The following is a 26,318-nucleotide window of genomic DNA, read 5'->3' as shown; positions in this document are numbered from 1 at the left end:
GAGTCTATTTATGCAAGCTTTGAATCTGGCCTGCTTTTGTGACTCGCTTGGACCAGAAGAATGTAGCAGAAGGGACACTGCATGGGTTCCAGGTAATGGAGTTCAGGACACACTACCCAACATATGGCACCTTGGTGTATTAAATATTTTAAGCTGAAGGAATTGGAGAAATGGCATGTGCAGGAGTCCTGCACAGGACAGCTCTGACTGTCCCCTGTCCCTCTCCCCTGAAGCAGATCATAAGACCTAAGAAGGATATTCTGACCTTCCCCTGAGGCAGGTTGTAAAACTGCCATGTGACAAGTGCCCTCTGTATACCCAGAGGAAAGAAGCACCCTTATCTCCAAAGATGAAGGGACACAGAGAGGAATCTGAACAAACAGGCCTTGCTAAGTTTCCCCCAGGGTATTAGCATTACATCTTACACTTTTTGTCCTATCATATTTTCTGCATGACTGTCCACTCTTCACCAAACCTGACATAAGAGTGCTTAGGTTTATCTGTTTCTTTGGGTCTTCATTTCCTTATGAAATCTCTGTGTCATGTAAAACTTATATTGAACATATTTGCATGCTTTTCTCTTGTTAATCTGTCTTTTGTTATAGAGGCCTCAGCCATGAACCTAGGGATAAATGAGGAAAAGGTTTCTTCTCTGCAGTTTATATCAATTTAACAAACTGAGAAAGGGGATTTAAGACTCCAGTGGGAAAGTATGGAAAGTTGTATTGGCTTATATTTTTATTTCTTTATTGGAGATAGAATCTCACTCTGTTGCCCGGGCTAGAGTGCTGTGGCATCAGCCTAGCTCACAGCAACCTCAGTCTCCTGGGCTCAAGCAATCCTCCTGCCTCAGCCTCCCAAGTAGCTGGGACTACAGGCATGCGCCACCATGCCCGGCTAATTTTTTGTATATATATTTTTAGTTGGTCAATTAATTTCTTTCTATTTTTAGTAGAGATGGGGTCTCGCTCAGGCTGGTTTCCATCTCCTGACCTTGAGTGATCCTCCCGCCTTGGCCTCCCAGAGTGCTAGGATTATAAGCATGAGCCACTGTGCCCAGCCTCTATTGGCTTTTTAATGCTAAGGGAATGGTCAGTCTGTCTCTCTGGTAGCCGAATTCACAGGAAACTCTTTTAAAAATTATTTGTACAAATTTATGTGGTACATGTGAAATTTTTTTTTTTTTTTCCAAACAAGTCAGTTGTCTGAACATGTGAAATTTTGTTACATGCATAGTCTACATAGAGGTCAAGTCAGGGCTTTAGAGTATCCATCACCCAAATAATGTACATTGTACCCAATAAGTAATTTCTTTCTTCCTTTTTTTTTTTTTTTTTTTGAGATAGAGTCTCGCTCTATTGTCCATGCTCCACTGCCGTGGTGTCAGCCCTGCTCACAGGAACCTCAAACTCCTGGGCTCAAGCATTCCTACTGCCTCAGCTTCCTGAGTAGCTGGGACCACAGGCATGTACCACCATGCCCAGCTAATTTTTTCTATATATTTTTAGTTGTCTGGCTAATTTCTTTCTATTTTTAGTAGAGACAGGGTCTTGCTCTTGCTCAGGCTGGTCTCGAACTCCTGAGTTGTCCTCCCGTCTCCCAGAGTGCTAGGATTACAGGCGTGAGCCACTGTGCCTGGCCACCAATAAGTAATTTCTTGTTATCCACCTGCCTTCCACCTCCTTACCCTGCTAAGTCTCCATTGTCTATCCTTCCATTTTCTACATCTGTACACATTTCATAGCACCCCTTATGAGTGAGAACATGCAATATCTGACTTTCTGCATTCATAGGAAACTCTTTTGGAAGGGGGTTAATGGCAATTGTATTTGAGGGAGGCTTGCATTAGTCAGGTATGGGAAGTTCAGATAAGATTTCTTTCTGCATCTTCTGTAGCTCAAAATGGAAAAGAAGTCACAAAGCTAATAAAGCATAAGCTCCAGGGACCCTCAGAGGTGCCTCCAAAGCTCTGTACTTATTTGTTATTTTATGTTATTGTTCTAATCTTCGTCTGCCCTCCACTGCCCACAATTTTATCTAAGCTTCAGGGTCTCCCCCAGATCTGGGCCTGCCCCTGGGCTGGAGCACAGAGGAGGATAGAGGTAGATGTCTTCAGAGAAGAACACAGGGACTATGCTTTGCAGTACTTTGTGAGCAAGGAGAAAGAGTTTGGATTGTATTCTAAGGGCAATTTGAACCCATTAGAGAGCTTTATAGCAGAAGTGAGATATAAACCGGTTGACAGTTCTCAAATTTGACTCTGGCTGCTCTGTGGAGAATGGATTGCAGGGAGGCAAGAGTGAAAGCTCAGAGAGGTGTTAGGAGGCTACCAGAAGAGAAGATTGTGGAGTAAAAATGAAAACTTAAGTCCCCTTGACCAACTGAATGGACCCCTCTTTGCCAAACAGATTCCAGAAAAACTTTAAAAACTAAGCTCCTCATCCATGATGAGACAGGAGGTTTGTAATGCCTCAGTATACCCCCTTCCTCACTGTCACTAGACATTTTTCCCCTAAGAGTTAAACAGAAACCATCCTTGGAGGACAAAGAATGGAATACTCTTCCACTGCTTTCAGCAAAGTGCCTGTTGCATTGGCCATAGTCCTCTCCCTTTCACGATTTTTTTTTTTTTTTTTTTTGAGACAGTCTCACTCTGCTGCCTGGGCTAGAGTGCTATGGCATTAGCCTAGCTCACAGCAACCTCAAACTCCTGGGCTCAATCAATCCTCCTGCCTCAGCCTCCCGAGTAGCTGGAACTACAGGCATATGCCACCATGCCTGGCTAATTTTTTCTACATATTTTTAGTTGGCCAATTAATTTCTCTCTATGTTTAGTAGAGATGGGATCTTGCTCTTGCTCAGGCTGGTCTCGAACTCCTGACCTTGAGAGATCTTCCCGCTTCGGCCTCCCAGAGTGCTAGAATTACAGGCATGAGCCACTGTGCCTGGCCCCTTTCACGATTTTGACATGACAACTGACCAGTTTACAAAGCACTACTCCCTGATAAATGACCACTGACTATGAGCTGGTTCTGGGCCAGTTTATGGAGACTGTACACAAAGAGCCTTGTGTCCTATGTTTCACCTTTGGATTTATAGAAACTAATTTTACTGCATTTTAATGCTAAATCTCCACTCCAAAGTGAACATGGGAGGTATGTAACATATATGTCTGATTATGCATGTGCATAACCTCTCCTTCATGAATTTTTATAGCACCTCCTATAATCTGTTAAATATGTATATTTAGCCAATCTGTTTCGCATCAAAGTCCTGTCCCATCCTTCCTCTGAGGAAGTGCCTGCTTTCAATCTCAGCCGGTGGCTCTGCTTCCCAGCCTGCAGGTTGCAACCCATCATAAGAAATAAAGTTTTCCTTTCCAAACTTATAGATCTTGTGATTTTAAGGATGGTGTCTTGGACTAGAGTGCAAGCATTAAAAGTTATGAAAAATAGTCAGAAGTCAAATGAAAACTATGATCACACAAACATTTCACACTGTTGTAAACCAAAATGTGCCACCTAAAATATGATGGAAAAGTTACCCTTTTGTAAAAGAAATTTATATCTACAAAGGAAATCTCATTTGCAGATCTCTCCCTCTCTGTACCAGGAAGAGAAAGAAGATTAAATCATTAGAGACTCTTAAACAATAGAGAAGGCATGGACTTGAATCTGCATAGGAAACCTCATCTTCGTTTAAGGTGCATTTCTTGGCCTTCTCATCTTAACTAGGCCTTTCTCCACACCATTTTATTGTTTGTTTTTTTGAAAAAATGATGGTACTTATGCCTGAAGTTTAAACTCCCAGATCTATTCCAGAGAATTACTCATTTCTCTGGGTTATCTCCCATTTATACAGAAAGTATACATGTTATTAAAGTTCTTTTCATTTTTCTTTTGTTAAAATCCATCTTTTTGGCCGGGCGCGGTGGCTCACGCCTGTAATCCTAGCACTCTGGGAGGCCGAGGCAGGCGGATTGCTCAAGGTCAGGAGTTTGAAACCAGCCTGAGTGAGACCTCATCTCTACTATAAATAGAAAGGAATTAATTGGCCAACTAATATATATATAGAAAAAATTAGCCGGGCATGGTGGCGCATGCCTGTAGTTCCAGCTACTTGGGAGGCTGAGGCAGTAGGATTGCTTGAGCCCAAGAGTTTGAGGTTGCTGTGAGCTAGGCTGAAGCCACGGCACTCACTCTAGCCTGGGCAACAAAGTGAGACTCTGTCTCAAAAAAAAAAAAAAAATTCATCTTTTGTTACAGAAAGCTCCACATGATAATTATGAAGAACAGACAGAAAATTATTTTTTCTCCCCTGCAACATGAATGTTGATAGGGACTCTATTTGTAATTTGCCCAAATTTGAAACAGCCCCCAATGTCTCTCAATTGTCTCTCAATGGATGAACAAATTGTGGTACACCCATGCAATGGAATACTACTCAGTGATAAAAAAGAAAAAATTACTGATATACACGGATGGTATACATGGATGAATCTCAAATTTATTATGCTAAGTGAAAGTAGCCAGACTAAAAAGGTTTTATATGATTCCATTTATATGACATTCTTGCAAATACAAAACTATACGGATAACAGCTCAGTGGCTTCCACAGGCTGGGGATGAGGGAAAGATTGGCAAACAGAGGCACAGGGGAAGGTTTTGAATTAATAGGACTGTTCTATATCTTGATTGTGGTGTGGTTACATGACTATATAAGTTCGTGAAAACTAGCTGTACTATATCCTAAAAGGTATAAATTGTTCTATCTTGAACCTGAAGAATATTATAATAGATAAAAGAAAAAAGAATAAAGACTAAATTGTTCTGTGTATAAATTATACCTTAGTAAATTAAATGGAAAAACATGGCTAGGTTTAAGATACATTTTGAATGTAGAGCAACAGGACAAGCTGATAGATTGAACTAAGATGGGGGATAATGGTGACACATCCCATTGCTTGAGCAAAATATGTCCAGAAATTTGTTTATACTCTTTCCTTCAAAAGAGTATAACCTAATTTCCCTCCCCTTAGGTGTAGGCTAAATTTGACAACTCACTTCTATTGAATAGAATGTGGCAGAAGTGACAGACATGCCAGCCCCAAATATAGTACCTTGGCATTTGAGAAAACAGGAGAAGCAGGAAGTTTCTCAGACCTTCTCCTGCCATTCTCCCCTGAAGGTCAAAAGAATACTCTGACCTTCCTCTTGATAAGGGAAACCATCTTTAACTTGACATCAGCCACTGGAGATCCCCACCACTCAGGGAAGACCGGTATCAGCATAACACTAACCTATTACCTGGCGCATCAACATAATACTAACCTATTACCTGACACATCAACTAACCTACACCTGATACGCCACCCGTCAGAATTCCCCAACTTAATAAAAGTGGGACAAATTGGGTACACAGGGCTCAGAATTTGGTGGCAAGACCTCTCTGAGCCCACCTGCGAAACAAACTTTGATTCTCCAACTCTCCATGTGTCGCTCAGTTTGTCCTTGGGACCACCCGCTGTAGCACTTGCTGTGACACTCTACAGGAGATCACAGAGAGACTCATTCCAGAGGGGTCCTCCCTAAACACAGAAGAAAGGAATGAAGACACAAAGATGCCAAGAAGAGTATGAAAAACAGGCCTGGTTAAGTCCCCCTGTTTAGTTAGTACCATCAGATCATACTCTCTTTTGGCCAATCATACTTCTATATAGCTGCCCACTCATCATCACATCTAAGCATAAAAATACAATTTTCTGTTTCTTTGGATTTTCATTTCCTTGTGAAGACTCCTGTGTGATGTAAAACCTCCCCCCTCCGCTACAAAAAGGGTCTATAAGCTTCTAGATTTCATTGGGTTATTGGGCACTCACTTTTCTTTCCTGTAATGTTCCGCAAGCATGTAATCCATTCATATCCCTTTCTCCTGTTAATCTGTTTACTGTCAATTTATTTCATAGACTCTATTATTGAACATTTATGGATACCTCCTTTGGAGAAATATCTATCCTGAATTTAATTTTAAATGTAAATTTATACAGTGGCATATGTCAGCATTTTCTCTGACATCATGTAACCTGAGGAGATCATACAAACAACTGAAAGCAGTTTCATGATTTGTATATAATTGAAAACTCCTGTTTATGCAGTCTATCACTGTATCTTCAATTACGAGGAAAAATTAATTTTAGACTTGTCTTCCTCATTAATAATTGGTTCATCCTATGTTTCATATGACAACAGTGTTCTTTTATTGTTATGCTTTATTGCAATGTCTTTGTGAGTTTGGATTTTTATCGTAAAACTTTAATGACAAAGTGGACTGCCTGAGTGCTGGCAGTTCCTGTCCCCTCCAGAGCAGCCAGAGACGACAAGACTTTGCTTTTAATCGCTGATTTTTTAAAAAATTGAACTGCTAATGAATGAATATCAATGATCTTTTCAGAAAGAGCCTTTAATTAAATGCACAAAGAGCGTTTAATAAAATGCACAAAGGCAAAAAATGGTTGTAATTGTAGAGATTAGTCCTTTAAGAGATGAGAAGGGGTGCTAGGGGGCGGATGGATGCATTAATAGAACTGGGATGGGGTGGGTGTTTGGTTTGTGCAGGTGTGTCGGGAGGGGTGAGGCAGACGGAGGGATGCGGGGGCGGAGCGTGCGCATTTGCACCCAGTAGAGAGCTGGCCCCTGTCTCTGGGTGAGCAGTGCGGACTCCCACCCAGGTCAGTTACTCCCAGGGACTCTTCCCCCTGTTTACTCAGAGAAGTGGGCAGCTGCGAGCGTCCCCTCTTCTCCTTCCTTCTGCTCAGGGGAGTGGCACGTCCGAGGACCACAGGGGACCGGCTGCGAAATGGGGAGGGTCTGGCCGCGCCCCTCCGGGAGCCGCGGCGCCCGCAGGAGATTTGGGGTGTGGAGGCCTCCGAGAGAGCGAGCTCCAGTCGCGCCCAGTGTCCACAGAATGCGCCTCAGCGGGCCACAGGGGCACGGCGGGACCCGGGAGGCTCTTGGGCGATTCCGAGAGGGTCGGGTCCCCAGCCCTGGGGGGGGGGGGGAGGGAGGACTGTGCCACCTGCTAACGACTCCCTGGGCGACTCCAGCACAGAAAGCCGAGGGCTGGGCCCTAACGCTGATCAGCCAGACTCGACAGGTCCTGGTGGGTCACCCGCCTCCGGGGGATGCGGGTTGGGGATCCTCCCCACCAGTCCCCATGTCCGGTGAGGCTTCGCTTGTCCAGCGCCCCGCAGGCTGCTGCCGGCTCCCGGTGCCCGGCGGCCGCGGTCCCGCCGAGTCAGGTTAGTCCAGGACGCAGACGCAGCGGTTCCTGCGCTCGGTGCAGGCGCTGAAGAGTCGGAGCAGGAGGGGAAGGACACGTGTCCGTGCAGTGGCCTGAGCCTCCAGCCGCTGGACCCGCAGCAACCTCTCGAAGCTGGATCGGCCTTGAGCCCCAGCCCGAAATCCCGCAAAGGGCTGCCGCCAAGGTTTGCAAGCGTGACCGCACTTGCACCGCCTCCGCGGTCCCCAGTCCACCAAATGGTGGTAATCCTGGACTCCTCTCAATGCCGGGCCCTGTGGCACCGGGGAAAGTCTCCACACAGGAAGCCCGGGGCTCGTGGGTGCAGTCGTGCTGCGGAGAGGTAAGGTGCAGAAATAGTTTAATTTGAAGTCCACATGAATGCAGTGTCACTCATATCTGGGTTTGCAAAGATGTGATCGCCTGCTCAGAGTGAGTGCGAGGGTGACAGGCAGAACGACAGCTCCCTGGGCTCTCAGAGAAAGCCTCTTTTAGACCTGATTCAGGAGGAGGTTCCCAGAACTCAGTGCTTTCCGATACTTCTCCGTAGAGAAGGCTTTGCACAGTCTGGAGTTTCCAGTGAGGTTTGCAAAGTCCTTGGTGATTTTAAAAAATATTACTATTAATATATCCAGCATCAAAACCACTGGTGGTGGCGTGGGAAGCCCAGGTAACTCAAGTGTGCAGACCTGGCTGACTCATTGATGAGTGAATTAGTTGATAGCCAAGGACAACATGACCCAATGGCAGGGGTAGGTGGTAGGCGGTGAGTGGGAGTGGGTAGGGGGAGGCCAAGGTAAATGGGTGGACAAAGGGGAGTTTTGTAATTTGGCAGAGTTTGAATGGCATCCAATTTTCTTTTTCATCAGCACCAGAAAAAGTTATTATAAACCTATTATCCAGAGGTGGGAACTTGATCAGCTCAAAAATGACATAATGGCTGTTTTTTGTTGTCAACTCATCCAAAGATGATCAGAAGGCCTGTTAAGGAGAGCTAAGTTTATGAGACCTACTGCAATAAGGGAGAATATTGCCTTGACGGAATCTTAAGAGTGTCTGAAAATGAAAGGTCTGAAAGGAGATACAGATACACACACATTTGATAGCAGAAACATCTTTATTCACATTGCCCACCCAAATGATCCCCTCAGTCCAGGCCTGGGACTGGTGAGAGGGGCCTGCAGAGGGGCTGCCTCAGGCAGGCCTCAGAACCCCACACTGTGGCCCTCTGGAGCTGCGTCTTTACTGTTCCTGCCTGCCCACCCCACCCTCTGAGGTGGGTAGCACTCTGGCCCCCGAGGAGCAATCCGAGTGTTGCAGGTCCTGATTACACAGAGGTGTTAATTATGTATCATGCAAACTCTAGTCATCATATTCTAATCTGCTCTCCAAAAGGAGGAACAGGTAAGCATTATTTCACCTGACAAGAGGGAAAGATATTTATAAGGTTTTGGATTCTGGCATCAAATAGTTTAAAACCATTAAAGCTGGCTGGGACTGGGCAAAGGCGTGACTCCATAGTTCTGGATTAATGGACACAGCAAAGGTCTCAAAATGAGTCTTGGTAGGTAAATTTTTTTTTTTTTTTTTGAGACAGAGTCTCGCTTTGTTGCACAGGCTAGAGTGAGTGCCGTAGCATCAGCCTAGATCACAGCAACCTCAAACTCCTGGGTTCAAGCAATCCTCCTGCCTCAGCCTCCCAAGTAGCTGGGACTACAGGCATGCGCCACCATGCCCAGCTAATTTTTTTTTCTATATATATTAGTTGGCCAATTAATTTCTTTCTATATTTATAGTAGAGATGGGGTCTCACTCTTGCCCAGGCTGGTTTCGAACTCCTGACTTCGAGCAATCCACCCGCCTTGGCCTCCCAGAGTGCTAGGATTACAGGCGTGAGCCACCGCGCCCGGCCGTTGTTAGGTAAATTGCTTGATAAGCAAACTGTTTTCCTAGATGAACAACTTGTCTAAAAAATTGGTTTAAAGTAATTTCATAACAAAAACACTGAAGTTATTTGTTTGTAGTTTAATGCTCCTGGGCAAGAATTCTAGTTCTTAACAATTAGAGTAAAAGTATATAGCTTGGCTGGGTGCGGGGGCTCACGCCTGTAATCCTAGCACTCTGGGAGGCCAAGGCAGGCAGATTGTTCGAGGTCAGGAGTTCAAAACCAGCCTGAGCAAGAGCGAGACCCTGTCTCTACTATAAATAGAAAGAAATTAATTGGCCAACTAATATATATAGAAAAAATTAGCCGGGCATGGTGGCGCATGCCTGTAGTCCCAGCTACTTGGGAGGCTGAGGCAGCAGGATTGCCCAGGAGTTTGAGGTTGCTGTGAGCTAGGCTGACGCCATGGCACTCACTCTAGCCTGGGCAACAAAGCGAGACTCTGTCTCAAAAAAAAAAAAAAAAAAGTATATAGCTTTATTTGTAAAGGCATCAATTGATTTTAGGTCTTATTCTGGTTTTGTTCTAAGCCTTTTCAATATTCAGTAACACACCCACTAAAATGGCTGTAATCAAAATAATAAGTGTTTGCAAGGATGTACAGAAATTGAACCCATCTACACTGCTGGTAGAAATGTAAAATGATACAGCCACTTTGAAAAACAGTTTGGCAGTTCCTCAAAAAATTAAACTAGAGTTATCATATAACCCAGCAATTCCATTGTTAAGTTTCTACCCAAGAATATTGAAAAACATATGTTTAAACAAAAAATGTGTATATGAATGTTCATAGCAGCATTATTCATAATAGCCAGAAAGTGAAAATAGCTCAAATGTCCATCAACTAATAATGGATAAATGATGTGGTACATTCTCACAATGGAATACTACTGCGTAATAAAAAGGAATGAACTATTAATACATGCAACAATGATGAATTTCAAAATAATTATACTGATTGAAAGAAATCAGACACAAAATGCCACATATTATATGATTCCACTTATATAAAATGTCTGAAATAGTCAAATCCATAGAGACAGAAAGCAGATTCATGGTTTCCAAGGACCAGAGGGCATGGGGAATCGGGAGTGGTTGTAATGAGTACAGGGTTTCTTTTTGGGGTAATGAAAATGTTCTAGGATTAGATAGTGGTGGTTACAGTCATACAACCTTGTGAATATACTAAAAACCACTGAATTGTATGCTTTATAAAGATGGATTTTATGATATGAAAATTATATATTAATTTCTTAAAGTGTTTAACGAGAAGTTGGAGATCTGACAATGGGCTTTTTCCATTCATAGTTTGTTTACTAAATCCCCTATGTCTAGCCTATGTCACCCTTAACAAAAGGTGAAGAGAGAGCTAGAATCATATCTGCCCCAGGATTTACTTCTGAATGCTCTCTCTAGGCTCCAGGATCCTCTTCCTGCCATCTCTTTTGGACGTACTCTTTCTTGGCTTTCAGGACTGAGTTAGAATTTAGTATGTTCTCACAGGAAAAACTCTGGGGATAACTTCCCAAAGATCTTGTCCAATATCTACAGTTTTTCTAAACTCCTCTGTTTTCCTATATAAATTACAGTCTCTTAGATGACCCTCAGAGTCTATCCACTCTGCCTTTTCTACCTAATAATTTTACATCTGTAGTGAATATTAACATCTGAGCCATTTGCTATAGATCTGGCATCTTGGGTTACATGTTCCTGGAACTATTCTAAATTCCTTGATATAAAGTTCGTTATATTTTCTTAGGCTTTGGAAAGATCCTGATGATGATTCTCAGTGGAGTTTATAGTATATTGCTTAACCCTCATTTTGTAAGATTCTCTAAGGAAAGAGGCCAGAGTCCTGAGAGAGCTGCTCCCAGAACTTCTATGAAGCACATGGTGCAAGGATGGACTGCAGTGTGCAGCGGAGACTCTCCGCTCGGGGAGGAAGCGCTCATTTGCCCAGCTGCTGAGAGGGTGAAAGGCTGACATTTCAGGTAAGTCCCTCTCCGGGAATTGCCCTCAGCTGAAGAAACCTACCTCCCCCAACGTCTTATTGTTCTTGGTGGCAGCCTGCATCCAATGACTGGTTGCTGAGGAAGTACAAAGGACCGCTAGCCTCAGCTCCAGAGTTCACCCAGGGATTGGCTCAGGCCTTTGGTATGAGCACATTGTAGTTCAACTTCTCCCTGTGTCTGACACTGCTTTGTTTATGCTCCCACAGGGAGGTGTTCCTCTGAGATGGTATTCCAACAACAATAAGCTTCTTGCATGCAAATCTCTGTCCCAAAGTCCATTTCCTGAGGAAACTAACCCAAACCAGAGGCAAACATAAACTTAGAATAGAGAGAAGGTCTTTAGGATTAACATAGTGACCTTCCTGTTTACTATATACTCTCATCCATTAATTTCCACTCAAAAAGATACAGCAGGCCTTTGGCATGCCTAGTCTGGGACAATAATAAAACAACAATGATAGCAGCAATGCTTACAGAGTGCTTACTATGTTCGGGGCACTATTCTGAGTTCCTTAGATAAATAAAGCCATTTACTGCTCACTATAACCTTATGAGTCAGGCACTTTCATTATCTTCCGTGCCCAGCAGAGGACACTAAGGCAACAGGCAGGTTCAGTGCTGAGCCCAAGGTCACATAATGAGAAGTAGAAGTTTATAACCAAACTGACTCAAGTTGTCTCCATAAGCAGCCCTCAAAGCTTCTGGGACAGAGTTTGGGGAGAAGGGAGCAACGAAGGGGGAAGTTCAAGTGGACAGGATCTCACTGAACTTACTGGTCAGCAGGAAGTCTAAACTGAGAGTAGCAGGTTAGGGAAGAGGGAATCAGCCGCCCCTTCCCCCCACTCCTGGATGCTCTTGTAGGCTTTTAGCCTGTTTCTACGTGCAGGTGATAATGTGAGGTGGACACTGTGTAGGGTCATGAACTTAGAAACTATCCCACTCATTTTTTTAAAAAATTACCTTTTTGTTTATTTATTTATTTTTTGAGACAGAGTCTTACTCTGTTGCCTGGGCTAGAGTGCTGTGGCATTAGCCTCGCTCACAGCAACCTCAAACTCCTTGGCTCAAGTGATCCTCCTGCCTCAGCCTACCAAGTAGGTGCGACTACAGGCATGCGCCACCATGCCCGGCTAATTTTTTCTATATATTTTTAGTTGGCCAATAAATTCTTTTCTATTTTTAGTAGAGACAAGGTGTCTCTCTTGCTCAGGCTGGTCTCGAACTCCTGACCTTGAGCGATCTACCCGCTTCGGCCTCCCAGAATGCTAGGATTATAGGCATGAGCCACTGTGCCTGGCCAAAATTACCTTTTTTATTGGAGTAAAATGTATATAACGAAATTGAAAATTAATCATTTTAACCTATTTTTAAGTGTTCAATTCAGGGGCATTAAGTACATTCACAATGTTATACAACTATCACTGCTATCCATTTCTAGAATTTTTTAATTGTCTCAAACAGAAACTCTGTACTCATTACACAATAACTCCCCATTCTTTTCTGTCCCCAGTCCCTGGAAACCACAATTCTGCCTTCTCCATCTATGAATTTGCCTATTTTAGGTACCTCAAATAAGTGGAATCATACAATATTTGTCCTTTTGTCTCTGGCTTATTTCTGTTAGCATGTCTTCAAAGTTCATCCATGTTGTAGCATGTATCAGAATTTCCTTCCTTTTAAAGGCTAAATAATCTTCCATTTTATACACACACACACACACACACACACACACACACACATATATATATATCCCATTTTGTATATCTACTCATCTGTTGATGGATGTTTGGATTATTTCCACCTTTGGCTATGGATTATATCCACCTTTTGTTGGATCATATGGTAACTCTATTTAACTTTTTGAGGAACTGCCAGACTATTTTCCACAGAGGTGCACCATTTTACATTCCCACCAGCAATGCACAAAGGTTCCAAATTCTCTACACTTTCACCAACATTTGGTATTTTCTGTTTTTAAAATAATAGTCCATCCTAATAGGTGTGAAGTGGTGTCTCATTGTGGATTTATTTTTGTTTTTTTGGGGTTTTTTTTTTTTTTTTTTGAGACAGTCTCGCTCTGTTCCCTGGGCTACAGTGCCATGGTATCAGCCTAGCTCACAGCAACCTCAAACTCCTAGGCTCAAGCGATCCTTTTGCCTCAGCCTCCCAAGTAGCTGGGACTACAGGCATAAGCCACCATGCCCAGCTAATTTTTTCTATATATATTAGTTGGCCAATTAATTTCTTTGTATTTATAGTAGAGATGGGTCTCGCTCTTGCTCAGGCTGGTTTCGAACTCCTGACTTTGAACTATCCGCCCGCCTCAGCCTCTCAGAATGCTAGGATTACAGGCGTGAGCCACCGCGCCCAGCCAATATTGTTTTCTTTTGATGAAATAATCACTACCCCTTTGAACACCCAGATAATGAAAGTATTAAGCATCATTTTAACAAACATTAGCTATTCCACATGACTTCCATTCTTTTTTTTTTTTTTTTTTTTGAGACAGAGTCTCACTCTAGAGTGCCTAGCTGTCAGCCTAGCTCACAGCAACCTCAAACTCCTGGGCTCAAGCAATCCTTCTGTATCAGCCTCCGAAGTAGCTGGGACTATAGACATGTGCCATCATGCCTGGCTAATTTTTTCTATATATATTTTTACTTGGCCAATTAATTTCTATTTATAGTAGAGACGGGGTCTTGTTCTTGCTCAGGCTGGTTTTGAACTCCTGACCTTCAGCCATCCTCCCGCCTCGGCCTCCCAGAGTGCTAGGATTACAGGCGTGAGCTAGCACGCCCTGTATGACTTCCATTCTTAAAACCTATTCCTCTTTTAGGATAAGATTAGTGGAAAGGTAAATTAGATTCATTATCCTGTTTCTTTTGGCTGTATTTTACCACTAAAAATTTTTAAATTTTTGCCAAATTATTTTTTCTATAGATTTGAAGACATTCTCTAATACAATATTCAAGTTGCCTTATTTTTTACTTTGTTTGCTCACAGTTTTATAAATAAGCTGATTTTTCATCTTCCTTTTCACCCTATCCTTTTCAGATGGTAAAATTTGTGACAACAATAACCACAACAAAATCAACCCTATAAAGGTAAATTTTACATTAAACTTGCTGGGGCCTCAAGTCAAGAGAATGAAAAACATTTAAAGATGATATTTTTGACCATGTGTTATTCCTATTTTCCTACAGTATATCATAGCTTAAGCACAGCCACAAGCAGTTCATTTTTAGGTTATTTACCAAAAACACAGCAAAATGATACAGTGTTCCCTCTAACATAGCTTAGAAAGAAAAGAAGGCTCCGTAATTAAGTTTCAGCAAAAATGTGGCCATGTATTTTAAACCATGTAGCTAGAATTTAAAATCATAAATAACATGTAACATTTCAGTACTTGACAACATTATGGTATTCTAATGGAGTAAAATATATAGAGAAAAATTTGTTAACTTGAAGTGTATGATAGGAGAGGCTCTTAGAAAATTATTTTACATGAATTCACTTATATTTATTAAATGACAATAAGGAATTTGTCAACTGTATCAGAAGAGGAAGTCAAGGAAAAAGAGGGAGAGGGGAAGGGAAAGGGGAGACAAGGAATGGGAAGGAGAAGAGGAGAAAGAAGAGAAGGAAGGAGAGGAAGAGAAAGTGGAGGTGGGGGAGTGAAGGACCAGAGGAGAACCTGGCATTTGAGAAAACAGCACAAGAAGGAAGGTTTCTCTTTGTCCCCTGCCATTCTCTCCTGAAGCACGTCATTAAAAGAATTCTTTGATCTTCCCCTGAAGCAAGCGCTTTCCCGTAGAGGAAAGGAGCTCAAAACAGACACCAAGAAGAATCTCAACAAACAGGCCTAAGTTACCCCCAGTTTATTACCATTTGATCATAATCTTTGTTAAATTAAACTAATTTGGTCTGAGCACGCTTCTGTCCTTGTGTAACTAATTATAACCTAACTTAGTACTTAAACTGAAACCTTAACATAGGAATATACTTTCGTAAGGAACAGCTGAGTCTCAGCCAATCACAGTAGCCACGTTCAGGCAATCACAGGCAGCCAACTGAGCAGACCATGTTCAAATAAGGCAAACTTTAAGTTATAACCAATGAAGGTGTCTCTGTACCTCACTTCTGGTTCTTGTCTGTAAATGCTGCCCGAACATGTTGCTGGGTGCAGATCTCTGATATCCTCTGCTGGTTCTGAGGGCTACCCAATTCACAAATGGTTCTTTGCTCAGTTAAACTCTGCTAAATTAATTTTTTTGTTTTGTTTTTCAATTTCAGTGAATTTATTTTAGTGGCTTTTCAGGCCCCCGAATGAGCCTCTTTTGATAAGGCTGTCACCCAGTCAACCATCTTCACTGTGGAGTCCTAAGCACTTGATTCTGTTTTGTAGATCACAAAGATTCCTTCAAATGATCTTTCTTTCCATTCCTTCATGTTAGGTTACACATTCTGAAAGTACATCCATCTTTCTCTAATACTTAGAGGTGGCATAGTCTGGTCTCCTACATTGTGTTCAAACCAGGTTGCTTCTGCTTCTCCATTCTCATTAATGTTTTCATTATCTTCTTATTCCTCTTAGCACAGTCAGGGCATAACATATTATCTTCTAGGCCCGGGGATGGGAAATAGCAGGCTGGTAACAGGAAGAGAGAAACCATCTTCCTGGGAGTGGCAGGCAACCCAGGCCTGACCTGCATGAAAGTACAGGCAAACCCAACCCTTTGTGTCTGCTGAGAGAGCGTCTTCGCCATGGACCACACACCACCTGACGCCAGAATCTTGCATCAAAAAGGCCTCAACAGAAGCAGGAATGGGACATGAATTCACAGCCTTAGGCTGAACAGCTCTTGGAGAAAGCCTTTCCCACGATGCCAATGAAGATTCCTGAGATGACAATATCACTTCAAACACATCAGTCTCCTCTGCTTTCTCATTTATCTTGCAACTTTCCTGAAGCCTTGCTCTCTTGGTCCCTGTCTTGTGTTTCCTTGAATATGACCATAATCTGGCCTCCTTTGATGTTTCAGGAATATTATGTTTCTGTTCAGGGTAAGCATGCGGCTGAAGCCTCAGAAAAACTTCCATTTTCTTGCCATTAATACTCAAATTGAGTTGTTGGCACCAGTTTTGCAAGTGTCTTGACACACGTTATTAATGGGAGGCAAAACAATTGGCAAGGGAAGAATAGGTGTTTTACATCTAGCTTTTGTGGGAGCTTTGAATTGTTCATTTGTTGGAGGTAGATGAACTTGATTTTGTTTCCCAGGCTTGCAGAAAGAAAACTGTTATTTAAAAGGATATAAATTCAATATTAAGTGTGGGCGCATTATGCGCACAAATGGCTCCCTGGTCTTTCCTGAGTCCTTAAAGCTTCCGTTATTAAAACTTCTCTACTTCTTAACTCATCATGGAGTAGACAAAATGATATAAATTGTAGAAAAATAATTGGTGTGGTGACTGTTCTAAAATTGTTAGAAAGGTTTATAACCAATGTTATAAACCTGGGAAGATAATCAAAACTTCAGCTGGTACATTTCTGCTACTTGATGGGCCATTTGAACATTTTTTTAAGGTGGGGTCTCCCTATGTTGCCAGTAGGTCCCGAACTCCTGAGCTCAAGAGATCCTTCTGCCTCAGCCTCCTGAGTGGCTGGGACTACAGGTGTGTGCCACTACACCTGGCCCCCATTTGAGCATTTACAGATTGTTTTCATTCAATTGCCACCTTCAATGGGATATGAGTATGTTCTTGTAATGGTCTATGTTCTCTGGTTGAAGCTCACCATGCAAAAAGGCCAATACAGTAACAACAGCTAAAAGTTTATTCAAAAGTGTGTTTCCTTTATGGAGCATTCCTGGAGAAATGTCCAGTGATAGAAGTACTAATTTTACTGGAGAAATTATAAAGCAATTAAATAAGGTGCTAAGAATATAGTAGCATTACCAATATCCCCTTCCCCCATCACCTTCAGTCTTCTGAAAAGGTTGAAAGGCCAATTGGCATCATAAAACTGAAAATGGCAAAAGTGAATTGATTGTACTGCTTTACCTGAAGGTATTACTATTGACTTTGATGGCAATCAGATCCACCCCTAGTTGAAGACATAAGTTGACCTCTTATGAAAGAGTCACCGGAAGGCCTATGTCCCTCATTATAGAACCCCATGTTATCTCCTGCTCTTCTAAACTCTCATATGATTGAATGATGCAAAGCTTTGATGCATTTTGCCAAAGTGTATTTTCAGCAGCTAAAGAAAGCTTTTCATGATCCACTCTTTTTTGTTTGTTTTGTTTTTTGTTTTGAGACAGAGTCTTGCTTTGTTGCCCAGGCTAGAGTGAGTGCTGTGGCGTTAGCCTAGCTCACAGCAACCTCAAACTCCTGGGCTCAAGCAATCCTCCTGCCTCAGCCTCTTGAGTAGCTGGGACTACAGGCATGCGCCACCATGCCCGGCTAATTTTTTCTATATATATTAGTTGGCCAATTAATTTCTTTCTATTTTTAGTAGAGACGGGGTCTCACTCTTGCTCAGGCTGGTTTCAAACTCCTGAGCTCAAATGATCCACCTGCCTTGGCCTCCCAGAGAGCTAGGATTACAGGCGTGAGCCACTGCGCCCGGCCCATGATCCACTCTTGAGGATAATCAAACCCTTCATGATACAGAACCTGGACATTGAGTATTCTGGAAACAACATCACAGAAAGACTGCTCTTGAACCCCATTGGAAGGAACCATATGAAATTCTTCTCACCACCCACACTGCAATAAAACTTTGAGGCCTCAAAAACATGTAGACCTAGAGTTACCATATGACCCAGCAATTCCACTTCTTGAGTATATACTTAAGAGAAATGAAAATATACATTCACACAAAAACTTGTACATGAATGTTCATAGTAGCTTTATTCATTATGGCCAAAAAGTAGAAACAGTCCCAATGTCCATCAGCTAATGAAAGGATAAACATAATATATTCATACAATGGAAACTTATTCAGCCATAAAAAGGAATGAAGTACTAATGCATACTACAATATGGATGAACCTTGAAAATATTATGCTAATAATTCCATTTACAGTAGTACATGAAATATCCAGAATAAGCAAATCCATAGAGACAAAATTATATTAACAGCTATCAAGGGACAGAAGAGGGAAACTGGGACTAACTGCTAATGGTATGCAATTTCTTTTGGGGGTATTGGAACTGTTCTGAAATTAACTAATGGTGATGGTTGCTCAACATAGGGAATTTACTAAAAACCACTGAACTATACATTTTAAAATGGTGAATTTTATGTAATATTAATTACATCTCAACAAAATAAAAAATACTTTTGTTTTATTATTAGTGAAATAGGGTTAAGAGTGCCTTCCTCTTTCTTAACTCAGAGAAATAAATGCTGGAAGAAAAATGAGGGAATTGAAGTGAGGCAACTGATTTGTCAGTGAAAATACAATGGAAAGTTATTTTCCTGAAAAATATTTGGGCATGTATTCACCATAAGTGATAACTGTAACATGTTTCCAATTTTGCATTTATAAAATCTCTCCTCACCTTTTTCTTTAATGGTTTTTCTCCTCCTTGTCCCTAATTTCTGGTTAAAACCCTAACTTACTTAAAATCCTTCTAAGTTTTGCTTTCTAGAGTTTGCAAATAACTGTAGGGTATTTTCCTAAGGCAGACTACTTTACAACATCTCCAAATGTTCTCAACCTTTAAAACAAGAATGTGAAGTGATGGGGATTTGTAAAATTAAAAAACAAGCCACTAGAGGGCACTGTACCCTCCAAATTGCAGTAAAGATTTCTGTGAAGAAAAACTTTTTATCTTAAAGATTATGCTTCATACAGTGAAGCCCAGAGAGCTGTTTATGCACCTGATCAAATCATTCATCACCTGAGTGGCCTTAGGAAAGTCTTCCACTCTTTCTGGTTTCAGCTTTCACATCCACAAAATAGGGGCGGGGGTGGGGATAGGGGTGGGAGGCAGCATTCAGCTACATGATTTTCAAGCTCCTTTCAGCATTAAAATTCCCATCTTGCACTTGCAATGGCTTAAAACCAGGACGAAATCTGGGAAAATGGTAAACATTGTACCTGCTTTATTTTAATCACCTTCTCTAGCTCACCAAAACTGGTTCATGTTCTCACCCTCCCTACTTCTATTTATTTATTTGTTCGTTCCAGTTCTGCCTAGGCTGGACTCAAATTCCTGGGCTCAAGAGATTCTCCTGCTTCAGCCTCCGGAATAGCTGGAACTACAGGCATGAGCCACCGTGCTGGCTCTCCTAGTTCTATTTTTCAGCTAATAAGCTTAGAGTCACTTTTGAACTTTCCCTCCTAGCACCCTCTATTAACAACTTATAATAACATGATACATGAACACTCTTAGAACACTTTCCAAGTTTTACCAATCATTTTCTCTTTTAAATGTCACAACAGATCAGTTTTGTAGGTATTATCTCCAATGATCCTAGTGAAGAAACTAAAGCCTGTAAGAGTTCAGTGACTTGCCCACAGTAACACAGCTATTAAGTTATAGGACAAGGTCTTCCAGCTGGAAAGCCTGAACTCTTCATAACAATACTCCCTATCAGTGAAAGATACAGGTTTTGTGGGAGCCTGAAGTATGCACATCTATGCTGGCTGTATTAGTTTTCTATCACTGCTATAACAAATTACCACAAATTTCATGGTTTATATTATCACAACACTAATTTATCGTACAGTCCTGTAGTCAGAAGTCCTACACAGGCCTCACTAGGCTAAAATTAAGGTGTCAAGAAGTCTGTGTTCCTTTCTAGGGGCTCTAAGGACAGAATCTGTTTTCTTGACTTTTCTAGCTTCTAGAGGTCACTTCCACTTAATATATTTTCAAGGCTCATCTACGTTGTAGTATTTATTAGTACTTCATTTCTTTCTATGGATGAATAATATATTTGTTTATCCATGCATCTATTGATGGACATTTGGATTGTTTCCAACTTTTGGCTGTTGAGAATAGTGCCAAGAAAATTCCCATACAAGTATTTGTTTGAATATCTGTTTTCTTTTGGATACCTAGTAGTAGAATTGCTGGGTTATATGCCAATTCTGTAACTTTCTGAGGAACCCGAAAACTGTTTTCCCTAGCAGCTGCACCATTTTATACCCTTATCGGCAATGCATGAGGTTTCAAATTTTTCCACATTCTTACCAATACTTGTTTTTTCCCTTTTAAAAGAATTGTTTTGTAGTCATACTAGTGGGTATGAAGTGGCATCTCATTGTGGCTTTGATTTGCATTTCTCTAATAACTAATGATTTTGACCATCTTTTCATGCACTTATTGGGTATTCATAAATGTTCTTTGGAAAAATGTCCATTCAAGTCCCTTTGCCAAAGTTTTTAAATTGAATTGTCTTTTTGTTATCAGTTCTTTATATATTATGCATATTAGACTCCTATTAGATACATGATTTGCAAATATTTTGTCCCATTCTGTAGTTTGTCTTTTTATAGTGCTGACTATATCTTTTGATGAACAAAAGCTTTTAATCTTGATAAAGTTCAATTTATCTATTTTTTCTTTTGTTGCTCCTCTTGATGTTTAAGACTCCATTGTCAATTCTGAGATTATAAAGATTTATCCCTATGTTGAGAGTTTTATAGTTTAGCTCTTTTGTTTTTGATTATGAGTTAAATTTGTAGAACTTTATTATTTTGCATATGGATATCTGGTTGTCCCACTATCATTTGTTGGAAAGACATTTTCCATTGAATGGTCTCAGCAGTCTTTTCAAAAATCAATTTGCCATAGATATATGGGTTTACTTCAGGAGTCTCAATTCTATTCTGTTAGTCTATATGTCTGTACTTATGTCTGTAGCACACTGTTTTGATCACTGTAGGTTTACAGTAGGTTTTGATATTGGAAAGTGTGATTTTTCCAATTTTGTTTTTCTTTTTCAATACTGTTTTGACTAATTTGGGCCCCTTACAATTCCATATGAATTAGAAAGCCAGCTTTTCCACTTTTGCAAAGAAAGCCATTGGAATTTTAATAGGGATTGCACTGAATCTGTAGGATCACTCTGGGCAGTATTGCTATTTTAATGATTATCTTCCAACCCATGAATATGAGATGTCTTTCTATTTATTTAGAAATTCTTCTATTTCTTTCAGCAATGTTTTATAGTTTTCAGTGTATAAGCCTTTCTGCTTTGTGTAGAAAGGAATTTGGCCTTTGTCCCAGATTCCAGGAAGTGACTCTTAAAATTTCCCAAGTGATAGGAGTGTGTTTGTAATTCATGGTAGGCCCCTCAGACTACAGTTGACAGTTTATACTAAGGAGGTAAATTCACAGTGGGCCTCTTGTGAATTAATGTAATACAATGACTATGGTGGGGACTGGCAATGCCAGAAAGACTAATCATGTAATTAGAAGGTTGGGGCCTTGAGCCACTTGATAACATTCTAACCTTCAGAGAGGGGAGTGGGGCTAGAGAATGAGTTCAACCAAGTGGGCAATGATTCCATTAATCATGCCTACCCAGCAAAGCCTAAATAAAGTCTCTGGACACCAGAGCTCCAGTGAGCTTCCCTGGTTGGCAATACTCTTTGAGCATTGTCACACATCATAGCCTGGAGGAGGTATTGCTATCAGGAATCCATGGAGAACAGAGAATGACTAGAGGTTTTGCATTTTTCCCTACACTACTCTTTCCTTTGTCACTAGTGTAAAGGTCCTTGCTAACATGTGGAAAGGAATTTCAGGGCATGCATACAACCAAGTGACAGTGGCAAGTTTATTGAGTGAAAGCAGGCAGGCTTAGGAAAGGTTGTGTAAAAGTGAAAGTGCACTCTCAAGAAGGAGAGAGGGAAGTCTTTTTTTTTTTTTTTGGAGACAAGAGTCTCGCTTTGTTGCCCAGGCTAGAGTGAGTGCCATGGCGTCAGCCTAGCTCACAGCAACCTCAAATTCCTGGGCTCAAGCAATCCTGCTGCCTCAGCCTCTTGAGTAGCTGGGACTACAGGCATGTGCCACCATGTCCAGCTAATTTTTTCTATATATATTAGTTGGCCAATTAATTTGTTTCTATTTTTAGTAGAGACGGGGTCTTGCTCTTGCTCAGGCTGGTTTCGAACTCCTGACCTTGCGCCGACCTCGGCCTCCCAGAATGCTAGGATTACAGGCGTGAGCCACCGCACCTGGCTAAGAGGGAAGTCTTGAAAGGAGCAACTGACCCGAAACCCAAGTGGTTGCTGTTTTTATTCTTTAAAGTCAAAGAAGGTTGGGCAGTAAGTGTTCATTCTGTCCAACTTTGGTCTTTTGTTTAGGTCCCTTCCTTATTTGGTCAATGTTCCTGTCAGCCATCTTGGTTCTTACCTATAGTTCCCCTGTTTTCCCCTCAAGGGAGGTCAAAACCACAATGCTAATTTATCATAACCATGGTATAATGAGGTTTTGGGTCCTAATTTGACTTGGATGTGCATTCTAAAAGGATTTTTCTGTTGCCATTAGAAGATTAATCAAAATTAATCTCAATTGGCTTGTCTGTATAGTTGTGTAAGGGACTAACTGTGCTTGTTGTAGATAAATGAGAGACCAGGTTCCTCAGCTTCAAAGAGAAAGGCCATTACTCCTCCTAGCCAAAAGGCACCCCTGGGTGATCAGGGGCCTGAGTGGGAATGCCTGGGAAGATTTCCCATGGCATGATGTGGCCCTATAGGGAACCCCACAATAAAAATAATTAAAAGAAGGGTCATCCAGAAAATGCATATAAGAGCCGATCACTTGGTGTTTTGAGTCCTCTTGGAGGTGGTAGACTTCCCCAAAGAGAGAATCTGAGACATATAACAGGGTGGGAAAAACTCAGTGGTGAAACACTGTGGAGTTCCACACACAATCAGCACACTCTGATCCATTACACTAAACCCTGTAGTTTGGTTCCTTCTTCTAAAGAAAAATGGGAAATAAATCCCATAAAAAATGAGGAAAGGCAAGGAAAATGACCCCCTTCAGGCACCCCAGCTGGTTTTATGTTTGATAATTATGGCGCCTCTACTTGCAAGTATTTGTGTGAATGGAAAGATCTTACTAAGGATCATCTAGGTCTGAGGTTTCCAAAATGGGGAACTTTCAATATTCCCAACTTGGTTTTTCTGTGTACTAAACTAGAGAAATTAGGCTCCTGAAGCAAGGAAAATGAATGGAGGTCATACTATAGCTGGCACTTGGAATCATCCAAAAGAGGAAATGATAAACTTGCCTCCCTCCAGGAAGTTAATGAGAAAATATTTGAGACTGTTGGAATTAAAAAACTAGCAGAAGCTATTTCTGAAATCAGGAAGGCACCAAAAACTCTCTCCTTTTGCTTTTCCTAACCCTCTGCTCTTCCTAACTTTCTCTCTGAATTTCCTTGTGCAGACAATTTCATTTTTCCACCTCCTCCTTCCCCTATTCCCTCACCTCAAACCACAAAAGGATCAGAAATAGCTAGAGGAGGAGAAAAAATAGTAGTTGCTCCTTATAGAATAAAACCCACTGGGACAGGAGATTTAAACATATTGCATACACCCTGGACCAAATCAGAGTTAAGAGCCCTGGTATCTAGATTCCCCCACCCAACTCGAGACTCCCTTGGGTTTGCCAAAAAATTTCATTTAAAACCTATGATCCAGGGTTTTCCAACCTATGCCAGCTAACTGAATTACTGGTCCTCAAAAACAAAGCCAAAGAATGGTTTAGGGTAGCATATTGGAAGTAGCCTTTAGAAGATTTTGACAAAATAAATGCAAACGGGGGAGAGAAAAATGCAGGGAGCTTCGCAACCACCTCTTTGAGAACTACAACAGATACCCTCCAAAGTTCTAGACTAGGCAAAGGTATAACAACGTAAAACATGCCCAAATGAAACCATACCTGTTTTTTATATCAGGTTTGAAAACACATTCAAACAACATTTTAGGGATACCTCTTGAAAACTTTGAGCATGGTAAAAAGTGACACTTTACTAAATTCTGGATTTGTGCAAGGCTTAGATGATGAATTAGTGACCTTGATAAAGAGAAATAATGTGGCTGGGGCTTCTCTGCCTACTAGCAATCCAGTCACTTTAGCTGACAAATTGTCACAAATGATCACTAAGAAGCAAAACTACGCAACTTAGTAACCAAGTTGGAAGGTCACAAGGCTTCTGTTCCCGCCCCCCCCTCCACACACACACACACACACACACACACACACACGCAGATCACAAACCAAGGAGGAAGCAATTTGCTACTATTGTAAAAAGAAAGGACATCTTAAAAAGGATTGCAAGAAACTTAAATGAATGCTTGCACAAAGGGGGCTGAAGGCCCCAGAGAAAGGCACCAGAACTGTAAAATCAGAATAGGGATGCTCTGAGGGAATAGAGAGGGTTTGCCCTCTACTTCTAACAAATATCTTAGGGGAAATAGAAATATCCACAAATGGGGAAAATAGCAGAGCCCTTGTAGACACTGGTGCTATACTGTCAATCCTCAACCCTACCTTGATTAAAAACCCTCTCCCTCAGAGAAAAGCAGAAGTTCAAATGGTAGGAATTTTGAACTCCTCAATTACAGGTTTTAAATCTAATCCCCTCCAATTTCAATTAGGAGGACTTATATGGCAGCATGTTTCCTTTTTTTTTTTTTTAACCTACAATTGACCAAGGCACAAACCATTTTCCTTATAGTAGTGTCACCCTGTAGAGGATATTAGAAAAGGATATTAGTAAAGGGACTATGAGAAAGGTGGAAATCTGGAAGTCCTGCAAACAGGACTTGGATAAATGTTTATCAGCCAGCTGCATTCAGCAGGCTTTGGAATGCATAGGGAGTGTGACTGATTTTGGGCCCCTGCCCTTTTCTTTACAGCCTTATGGAATCACAAGGAATCCCGAGATAAATATGGATATGTTGCATATCACTAATAGATTTTTTTAGAATAATGTGCTCATTGGCACCAGAGATTTTCACGTATATGTTCTTTCCGAACATTCTCTCTGTATGTTCTTTGATTTGACCTTGAATGCCTTTCTCTGCAGAAATACAGAGGTTGGAGAGGTACAAGAGCTGTTTGAAACAAAAAGAGTCTCTCCTCCTCCTTCAGCCTGAGAGTGGTCTGGAGCATTCTTCATTGCGCCGTAACACTGGTAGAGACTCTGGATGATCTCTACAATTGGTAACCCCGACGTGATGCGGCCAACTCACGTGTGGAGAAGTTTCCATGGACTAACAGGGAATCCTGGTAAGAGATAGTTCTAACTCTATAAGAGGAAGGGGCCAACATGTGTAATACTAGAGGGGGATTTTATTATTTAATTGTGAATCATGGGTCAGGAACTCACTAAAGAGCAGAAATTATACTTTAAGACTCTACAACAATTATTAAAAGCAATTCAGTGTACAATGGAACCAAGGGCATTACAATGATTACTTTTGGTTTGTGAACATTGTCCTTGGTTTCCAGATGCCGGCACTCTCGATCTTGAGCTCTGGGAACAGGTAGGACGAGTTTTAAAGAAATGATTTGAACAGGGTCTTATGACTAATGTTACTGTACTAACAACCTGGAACTTAGTACCTAATGCTCTTTATCCATTATACATTACAGATCGTAAAGATCCAGATCGCTCCCTTTTAGCTAAAGTGGAGGGTGCACCTCATGAAGAAGCAGGGGAGCCTATTGATAAACTGGAGCCTTTTACTGTCTTTTGATTCTGATGAGTCAGATGAAAAGGAATTGCCATTTCCATAGCCATTAAAGAGCAGGATGAAACACAGCCACCTGTCCCTATGGCTTACCCTCCTCCTCCACCCTCCTGTGCCACTGTCAGGAGGTACTTATCGTGAACCACCTCCATGGAACCCACTCCCACCTAAAGTATTTTCAGAAACTAATTCCCAGGCACAACCCTCCTTGATGAGGACTGTCTAAAGGAAGGGTTAAAATTAGGAGACCCTGACACCTTTATGGCTGTATTCCCTGTTGTGGTAAGAAATAATAGGAGGCAATATGAAACTCTTCCCTTTACTGTGTTTAAG

The 26,318-nt window shown here is 41.4% G+C and overlaps 1 non-coding gene and 1 pseudogene across 1 annotated transcript; both read right to left on the bottom strand.

Annotated features, from left to right (window-relative positions):
- Positions 1–7,298: 7,298 nt before the first annotated feature.
- LOC105878777 (developmental pluripotency-associated protein 2 pseudogene) lies at positions 7,299–25,411 on the bottom strand (annotated as a pseudogene).
- LOC142869821 (U8 small nucleolar RNA) lies at positions 8,590–8,723 on the bottom strand. Its single transcript, XR_012918373.1, has one exon. It is a non-coding gene; the product is annotated as a U8 small nucleolar RNA (small nucleolar RNA).
- Positions 25,412–26,318: the final 907 nt, after the last annotated feature.

The sequence above is a fragment of the Microcebus murinus genome, chromosome 2, assembly GCF_040939455.1.
Source record: "Microcebus murinus isolate Inina chromosome 2, M.murinus_Inina_mat1.0, whole genome shotgun sequence".
NCBI classification, from domain to species: Eukaryota; Metazoa; Chordata; class Mammalia; order Primates; family Cheirogaleidae; genus Microcebus; species Microcebus murinus.
This window is presented reverse-complemented; position numbering and strand designations above follow the sequence as displayed.